At 37.2% G+C, this 8,837-nt stretch overlaps 1 protein-coding gene across 2 annotated transcripts in view; it reads right to left on the reverse strand.

Annotated features, from left to right (window-relative positions):
* Positions 1–6,099, reverse strand: part of LOC143234441 (insulin-like growth factor 2 mRNA-binding protein 1) — a 75,270-nt gene extending 69,171 nt beyond the window's left edge. Inside the window, exon 1 of one of the 2 annotated variants that reach the window (XM_076471827.1) lies at positions 5,946–6,099. The gene's annotated coding sequence lies outside the window, so the exon portion shown is untranslated. The other variant, XM_076471830.1, reaches the window with a different exon arrangement.
* Positions 6,100–8,837: the final 2,738 nt, after the last annotated feature.

Consider the following 8,837-nt stretch of genomic DNA (forward strand, 5'->3'; position numbering starts at 1 on the left):
ACATTTGGAAATCTGTTTTCTCAAATTAAGATCCGTTTATACACAAACCAGATGCACATATTTAGCTTAGTGCTTCTCAAACGTTTAAACGCCGCCAGGCTATTTCTAGTGGACAGTTTGTTTATTTTGGAATTTCGCACAAAGCTACTTGAGGGCTATCTGTGCTAGCCGTCCCTAATTTAGCAGTGTAAGACTAGAGGGAAGGCAGCTAGTCATCACCACCCACCGCCAACTCTTGGGCTACTCTTTTACCAACGAAAAGTGGGATTGACCGTCACATTATAACGCCCCCACGGCTGGGAGGGCGAGCATGTTTGGCGCGACTCGGGCGCGAACCCGCGACCCTCAGATTACGAAGCGCACGCCTTAACGCGCTAGGCCATGCCAGGCCTCTAGTGGACAGAAAATTCTGTTAGTCTTAATAGCTGGACGCTGTGTAAAACGAAACATTTGCCAATCTCCTAGCTGAACGTTTTTTATATGTAAAATACTGACTATACATCCATTTCCAAATCATATTCTAAGACATTAATTATTCGTCATATACTCGCAACATTTATGTGGTAAATCTGACTCGATAACTTTGCCCATGAAGACAAATCATGTGCACATATAACGCCTAAATCACCATTATGTCTATTTCTTGTAGAGCAAAACCACACTGGCCTATCATCTGCTGTACCGATCACGGGAATCAAACTCTCAATTTTTTGCGTTGCCGATCCGAAATGTACCGCTGCCCTACCGCAGGTACAGGGAACACATTGTGTCGTATTCTAGTCAGCTTGATAACTTCTGGTATTATTCGAAAGACCTCATCAGCACCGGATATTTCAGACGTAATTGGTTGACATATTATAGCATATTCTCCTTTGCATTCACTCATGGGTTCTTCGACCTACACAGGATTGGTGAGAAATATAGCTCATAGGTCAGTGATGTAAGTTTGTGTAAAAATGATGACGTATCACTTCTACTAATAAGAAATGTAGAAATATCATAATTATTGTCTTAACACTACTACGTCCAGTAACCTATATCAAGTGTTATGGTATATCTAGCGTTGTCCACAAAACACGGCTGTCTGTCTATCAACAAAGTGGTAGTCCACAAAACACGACTGTCTGTCTATCAACAAAGTGGTAGTCCACAAAACACGACTGTCTGTCTATCAACAAAGTGGTAGTCCACAAAATACGGCTGTCTGTCCACAAAACGAAACAATAAGCGCTACCTGGAAAATGGAACTAAAAATATATATACTTCCATCAAAATTACCGAATACTAACAAAAACAGTTTGGTTTGTGATACAAAAGGCTCCTTGTAAGACACACACGTATATAAATGTATTTGGGGAGTTAATCTTTATTTTTTATTACGACGAGTTCAATTTATTTTACTCTCTCCACGCTACCTTACAGCCTCTTTCTTATCAGGTGTGGGTACCCCACATCTGGCCCCACGAAGCCGAGGACTGTGTTCAGTTGGTACAACACCCTACATATTACAGTAACGCCCTGGGCTGGCTACCATAGTCGTGAGCGAGGATTGAGTTACAGATGCGTCGAAACTACTAACCGAATTTCAAACAAATTGGATACATTTGTTATACAGTATAAACGATGGGAAGTAAGGTGAGTAACAAACATTTTTTTGTAAAAATTCGATTTAGCAAATTAACTTTCTTGGACGGATTTCTGTCCACGCTATTGGTTGGATAGTACAAGAAAAAAAAAACGTTTTAAAGACAGCGTTGACTCGTACATTTGAAGTCTAAGGAAATTCTTACTGCTGAACTAGTCTTGTGGAAACTACAAATGAAGAGTTCTGTCGTGTTTTTAGTTTTCCGTATGGTTCTATTTTTGTGATTTGTTGTTATGAATATATGGTAAGTTTAGGCACACAATTCTAGGCACATTACTTAGTTTTTTTGGTAAGCCTACAGGGGTCCTTTCTCTTTCGTGCACCGCCTTCAAATGGAAAAAAAATGTTTTGAACGAAGTTTTCAATGTTGATTTCAGAAATATAAATCAATATTAGGGGAAAGAAATATATTTTATCTTGCTTGCGTAACAAAAGAAGTGTTTTAGCACTGCATATATAATTATGTATTTAAAAGAACTGGAAAACACCAAGACAATATAAAGTATCTAGTGACAAAGTAATAAATTCAATGTGAAAATTCAAATTATTCAATATTTGTTTGATGACGTCATCGTTTCCATGTTTACGATGCCAAACAATCACCCAAAGGTACGCATGTTAACACTGGTTCTATGTCGCTTGTTACGTCTCTTAAAATTCAATTTCCAAATTTTAATTTATATTTCTGAAATCAGGATTAAAAAACGACTTTTTTAAAATTTGAACGCGGGTCATGAAACAAAATTCCCCCTAGAGTTAATAAACAAAATTAATACGTGACGTTCATAGAGTACAAACTAAGTCCAAACAAAATCAGCTGGTTACATAGATTTATAACGTGTTATGATTACTGCTTAATGTGTATTCACTTAATAAAGAATTAGAATGTGTTAATAAATTATCACGTGATGTTTCAATGCGCGATATATTTTGATCGTTTTGTGAAGAATCGAGTATCGTATCCGAGTTCAGTCTTATTAAATCAAAGAACAAGTTTCTGACAGTTACTGAAAAACACCTATTTACGAAGTACTATACAGATTTAATATACATATCTCTGAAGGTTTATCACTCGTTATTCCAACGAGATAAATATTTTATTCGTAGGCAGTTCACGTTAGGGGTCATCCTTATTACGCACTATTGTTCGAAACTACAGTTTCGGTTGTAAACTTCTTCAAACTGTGAGGTCAGTCTTAGACCATAAAATATGGGCACCAGGTCCAAAGTTCATGGATAAATATAGCACAGGTCATCTGGAGCTACGTATACTGATGTATACGTTTGCTATAACTTCTGGTTTCTGTTACCTCTACATGAAGACTTTCGTTCTATTGTATACATTTTGCTACATCAGCATTTCTCTTCGTACAGGTATAAATATTCCTGCAGGTTCACTTGTGGTAACGATAGTGTCACATATCCCTGTATCTGTAAGTTTATCCAAGGCAACACTAGTGTTACATATCCTTGAAGATGTAAAATCCATCCAAGGCAATACTAGTGTTACATATCCTTGAAGATGTAAAGTCCATCCAAGGCAACACTAGTGTTACACACCCTTGAAGATGCAAGTCCATCCAAGGCAACACTAGTGTTACACACCCCTGATGATGCAAGTCCATCCAAGGCAACACTAGTGTTACACACCCCTGATGATGCAAGTCCATCCAAGGCAACACTAGTGTTACATACCCTTGAAAATGCAAGTCCATCCAAGCCAACACTAGTGTTACATATCCTTGAAGATGCAAGTCCATCCAAGGCAACACTAGTGTTACACACCCCTGATGATGCAAGTCCATCCAAGGCAACACTAGTGTTACATACCCTTGAAAATGCAAGTCCATCCAAGCCAACACTAGTGTTACATATCCTTGAAGATGCAAGTCCATCCAAGGCAACACTAGTGTTACACACCCCTGATGATGCAAGTCCATCCAAGGCAACACTAGTGTTACATACCCTTGAAGATGCAAGTCCATCCAAGGCAACACTAGTGTTACATATCCTTGAAGATGCACGTCCATCCATTGGGCTTAATACTTCAGCGACCTTCTGTATAAAGTCAACTTTGTTCTCAAGAAGAGACATTAGTTTGTGTTTAAAAGCTAGATGCGAATAATTTGTATGAAACTAAAAATTCTAGCTCACACTTCGATATCGGAATCAATTCTTATACCACATAAAAATCCTTCTAAATGGATACAAAAAACAAGATTGTGGTTATTCAAATAGAAATGGAAAATATTTCTTGAAACTGGAAGAAAATCACGTAAAATGATTTTGTTTTGGTACCTTACTGCGACAGGTTATCACAATAATTTGTAATATTTTATTATGTGCAGAATGTTATCTTCGACTTCATAGGCTTATCACATTCAGTGAGCCCTTGAAAAAACACTTTACTTTGACAACTTTAACTGTTTAACGTTTAAGTCTCGATGACTATTTTCCTCTTTGTTGATTTGTTTCAGAGCAAAGCCACAATGGGCTATCTGCCGTGTCTACTACAGGGCATCGAACCCCGGATTTTAGCATTGTAAGCCCACTATGAGATACATACATACCCATTTAGTTTATTTTGCAAACACGTAAAATGAAAACAATTTAACCATAACAAAGACGTAACCAACTGAGGGCTAAAGCTTCGGTAATCGAACCCAAGATTTAAGCTTTATAAGCCTGCAAAATTACCACTAATTCAGTGGCTAAGTCTGTCTCGCAGTAACGTTTTTGTAAATATGTTTAACACTCCCGTGTAATACATCCTGTCATGAAGTACAATCATTTATTTTAATCCGGGTATTCAACTAAATGTACTTCTGAAAGGTGTGTCTACAGTAAATAAAAATAATAACAAATGTGTTTTTCTTACTTTAGAAGTTAGTGTCATGCTTTGTTGTAGGCCTACAAAATGCATAATTCTTCTCGTGATTCATGACATGCACAAGTTTTATTGACAGTACAAATTACAATGTTAAACATTCCTTATGTCACGGGCCCGGCATGATCAGGTGGATAAGGCACTCGACTCGTAATCCGAGAGTCGCGGGTTCGAATCTCTGTCACACCAAACATGATCGCCCTTTCAGCCGTGGGAGCGTTATAATGGTACGATCAATCCCACTATTCGTTGGTAAAAGAATAGCCCAAGAGTTGATGGTGGGTGGTGATGACTAGCTACCTTCTCTCTAGTCTTACACTGCTAAATTAGGGGCGACTAGCGCAGATAGCCCTCGTATAGCTTTGCGCGAAATTCAAAACAAACAAACCAAACCTTATGTCACGTCATTTAGTTTCTACTGACTGGCTGACAGACAACAGACCACAGTATAATGGTGCGAGTAGTTTAAATGGACAAACTCTCCAGACGACTTTTGGCCCCTATCGAGAAAATTACTTACAAGTCAGTCTTCGTCGGTTCTTTAAAGACAAATAATGATTATTTTAAAACCATTTCAATGTCTGTTTATGGCGCAGTAGTACAAAAACGGTAAGCAACTCTATTGATAATACAAAACCTACTCGTAAAGAAACAATAGTATCAACTTTACATACTCAAACATTGAATGCGACGTATGAATCCGTTTAAACTGGACACAAGTTTCTTGGTAATATCTCAATAAATGATTACAAAATAAACTAATTAAACTGATGAAATAAAGGCAGAAGTGGAAAGGTTAACAGGACAGCGATGAGGGTTGACACGAGTCACAAGAGAGGTCAGTGGAAATAATACAATTACGACACCCCTACTATCATGATGTGATGTAACACACAAACACCAAAGAGGTTTTTTTCCTTTGAAAACTTATATCTCGATTATAGAAAACAGCATAGCGACTTTTCTCATTCTTCCACAAACAAGAATAAGTCTGTGAAATAGACTTGTCTTTAAATTTTGATTTTTGGCCTAAGTTACGACACGTGGCATTCTTTGGATTATTACGTTATAACTGGTTACAGTTTATCAAAAGGAATTAATCGTCTTTAAATACATCCTCAATATATAAAAATAATTAATATTTTCTTAATTTTTAAAATATCAAATACTAAAGATGGTTACTTATAAAGCAATCTCGCAGGCATACCGACATTTTTTTCATTGTTTAAATATAAACAATTTCATAAGATTTCAATCTATTGTTGCATACGAAACAAAACCATTACCAGATCTGCTACCTTGGGATTTTCTTTAGGTTGTCGTCTGTGGATTCGTTTCGCTTACAAATCAACAAAGTACATTATGATTTACCATTTCAAGTCTAAATGGGGTTATAAAAACTGCCAACCTTACCGTAGACAGACCAGTTAAATGTAACTGACAGTTATATATCTGCTTTAAGTCTCGTATATTCATAATCACTGAACCAACCAAGTGCCTAGTATGACTCAACACCTTCACTGTTTCAATGTACAAAAACTGTCGTATATTACGTTGAAATTTTTCTACACGATTTCGTTTTTTTTTAAAAGATCTCAGTAGCTCTTAGCTTTTCATGTGATTACCACCCCGCGAACATCATGTGACTTTCAACCAATAGCACTTCAGAAGAGTCTATAATTACATCACGGGTTGATGAGTGTAAAAGAAGGGAAAACTTCACACTTGACCTTGGTCAGTCCACGACAGTTTAATTTTTTTGCATTTTTTAAAATCAAAATAGAAACATTTCACAAGCTAAAATTCGATGCCACACGAAACGTTCAACCGTTGCACTAACAGGCAGACAAGTAGAGGAGCTACAACTTTGTAGTGAATACAAAACCCTGTAAGTTCACATCACTACATGCACTTCAGCTCCATTCACGAAATTAATGATTTTCTGGAAACTTCCAGCGCAAGCACTACATTGTGCAAATTTTTTTCCACATCAAATACAAATGTTTTCGTTCTTTCAGAGCCCTGACATGAGACTGTCAACACACACACTTACCTGCGACCTTGTGAAAATGTAGGTTCTACTAGAAGCTCCGAGCCCACGAAGTTGAAACCTGTTTCAAGAGAAGCAAGAGTTGAGTTTGAGCTCACAATTTCAAATTAACACAAACGTATACACAAAAAAAAAACCGTTATGTAAAGACAATTAGTGATTATACTTTATTTTGTGTCAGTCTTAAGTGAATGTAACTAGCCCCAGTGATGACGAGAACCCACTTGTTGAGAATTTATATGCAAAACGGCTCGTTTGGGCTGAAAACACTTTACATAGAAGAGCGAACAACGTTTCGACCTTCTTCGGTCATCGTCAGGTTCACGATGAACCTGACGATGACCGAAGAAGGTCGAAACGTTGTTCGCTCTTCTATGTAAAGTGTTTTCATAAACGAGCCTTTTCATATGTAACCCCCCTTCTCCATTTGAGTCAGTTTTAAGTGAATATAACCAATCCCCCCATTTTGTGTTAGTCTTAAGTGAATATAACCAATCCCCCCATTTTGTGTTAGTCTTAAGTGAATATAACCAATCCCCCCATTTTGTGTTAGTCTTAAGTGAATATAACCAGTCCCCCCATTTTGTGTTAGTCTTAAGTGAATATAACCAGTTCCCCATTTTGTGTTAGTCTTAAGTGAATATAACCAGTTCCCCATTTTGTGTCAGTCTTAAGTGAATGTAACTAGCCCCCCTTTTCCATTTGAGTCAGTTTTAAGTGAATATAACCAATCCCCCATTTTGTGTCAGTCTTAAGTGAATGTAACCAGTCCCCCTTCTCCATTTGAGTCAGTTTTAAGTGAATATAGCCAATCCCCCCATTCTGTGTCAGTCTTATGTGAATATAACCAATCCCCCCATTTTGTGTCAGTCTTAAGTGAATATAACCAGTTCCCCATTTTGTGTCAGTCTTAAGTGAATATAACCAGTTCCCCATTTTGTGTCAGTCTCAAGTCAATATAACCAGTTCCCCATTTTGTGTCAGTCTCAAGTCAATATAACCAGTTCCCCATTTTGTGTCAGTCTCAAGTCAATATAACCAGTTCCCCATTTTGTGTCAGTCTCAAGTCAATATAACCAGTTCCCCATTTTGTGTCAGTCTCAAGTCAATATAACCAGTCCTCCTCTCCCATTTCGTGTCTGTTTTTATCTAAGATTATACCACTTCGTCTGGTTCTGTAAATTTAACATGAATTCTTTACAAAACGAAAATTTGTGCTTCCTCTTAATCGACATGTTTTATGGACATATCATTAAAACGCACATAAGAACGAACTTATTAACCCAGAAAGTTATTGTTATTCAACAGTCGTGCCCTCGTGACTCGGGCTATAAATCAGTTTAATACATTCTTTTCTTTACACAAAATATCACTCTCCAGCTTCCTCGACATCTGTCTTCCTGCAATAATATCGTTCTTGAATAAGTAGGCCTAACACGGGTAATATTTTTAATCTAACACAGCAAAAAAATCTCTACAATGAAAGTATGGAACTGATAAACAACGAAGTTACCCAACTCATAAACGCCAACAATATCTTTACAATGAAAGTATCCAACTGATGTACATCTTTACAGCCGTGATATCCAAGTGATGGTTTAGAGCATGTGAAATGGCCTTCTGATGTCTCAGCTATAACGCTAAAATTTTGGGTTCGACCCTGCTGTGAACATATCACAAAAAGCTCATCATAGTTTAATTTGTAATAAGAAAAAAGTGCATTACAATCATCATAAGTTTTAGTTTTCTCATATAGTTGGTTAAACTGGCTATGTTTCATTGTTTCATCTTTTAATAATGATCTACGAGTTTAGCTTACTTCTAATAAGAAACGATTGCTTTGTATCTGATACAACTTAATCTGAACAAATATAGCGAGTTTACACGTCTGAAGTATAGCTCTCGTGTAAATTAATTTTTGTTACATAAAACCCTATGTATAAGTATATCCGCACAAACAGTAGCTTTCTCAAATAGTGGAGCGGGTCAAACCACACTGTACATATTTAAATAAATGTCTCCAGATTATGTGGCTTGTCTGAAAAACGAGGCATTTACGTCACGTAGTTCATGCGGGAAAATATCAGGGGTCGGTCACGTGGGCGTGTCCTGTCACACACACACGCGTGTTTAGAGTTTGACAAATTTACATCAAAGATGATTCAGAAGCTCGAGGTGTCCACTACGGCCATCTTTGAGGTCAAAGTACTTATTCCGAAGACACCTATCTACAAAACCTTAAACAAGGCAGTGTC

Source organism: Tachypleus tridentatus, chromosome 12 (assembly GCF_004210375.1).
Source record: "Tachypleus tridentatus isolate NWPU-2018 chromosome 12, ASM421037v1, whole genome shotgun sequence".
NCBI lineage: Eukaryota > Metazoa > Arthropoda > Merostomata > Xiphosura > Limulidae > Tachypleus > Tachypleus tridentatus.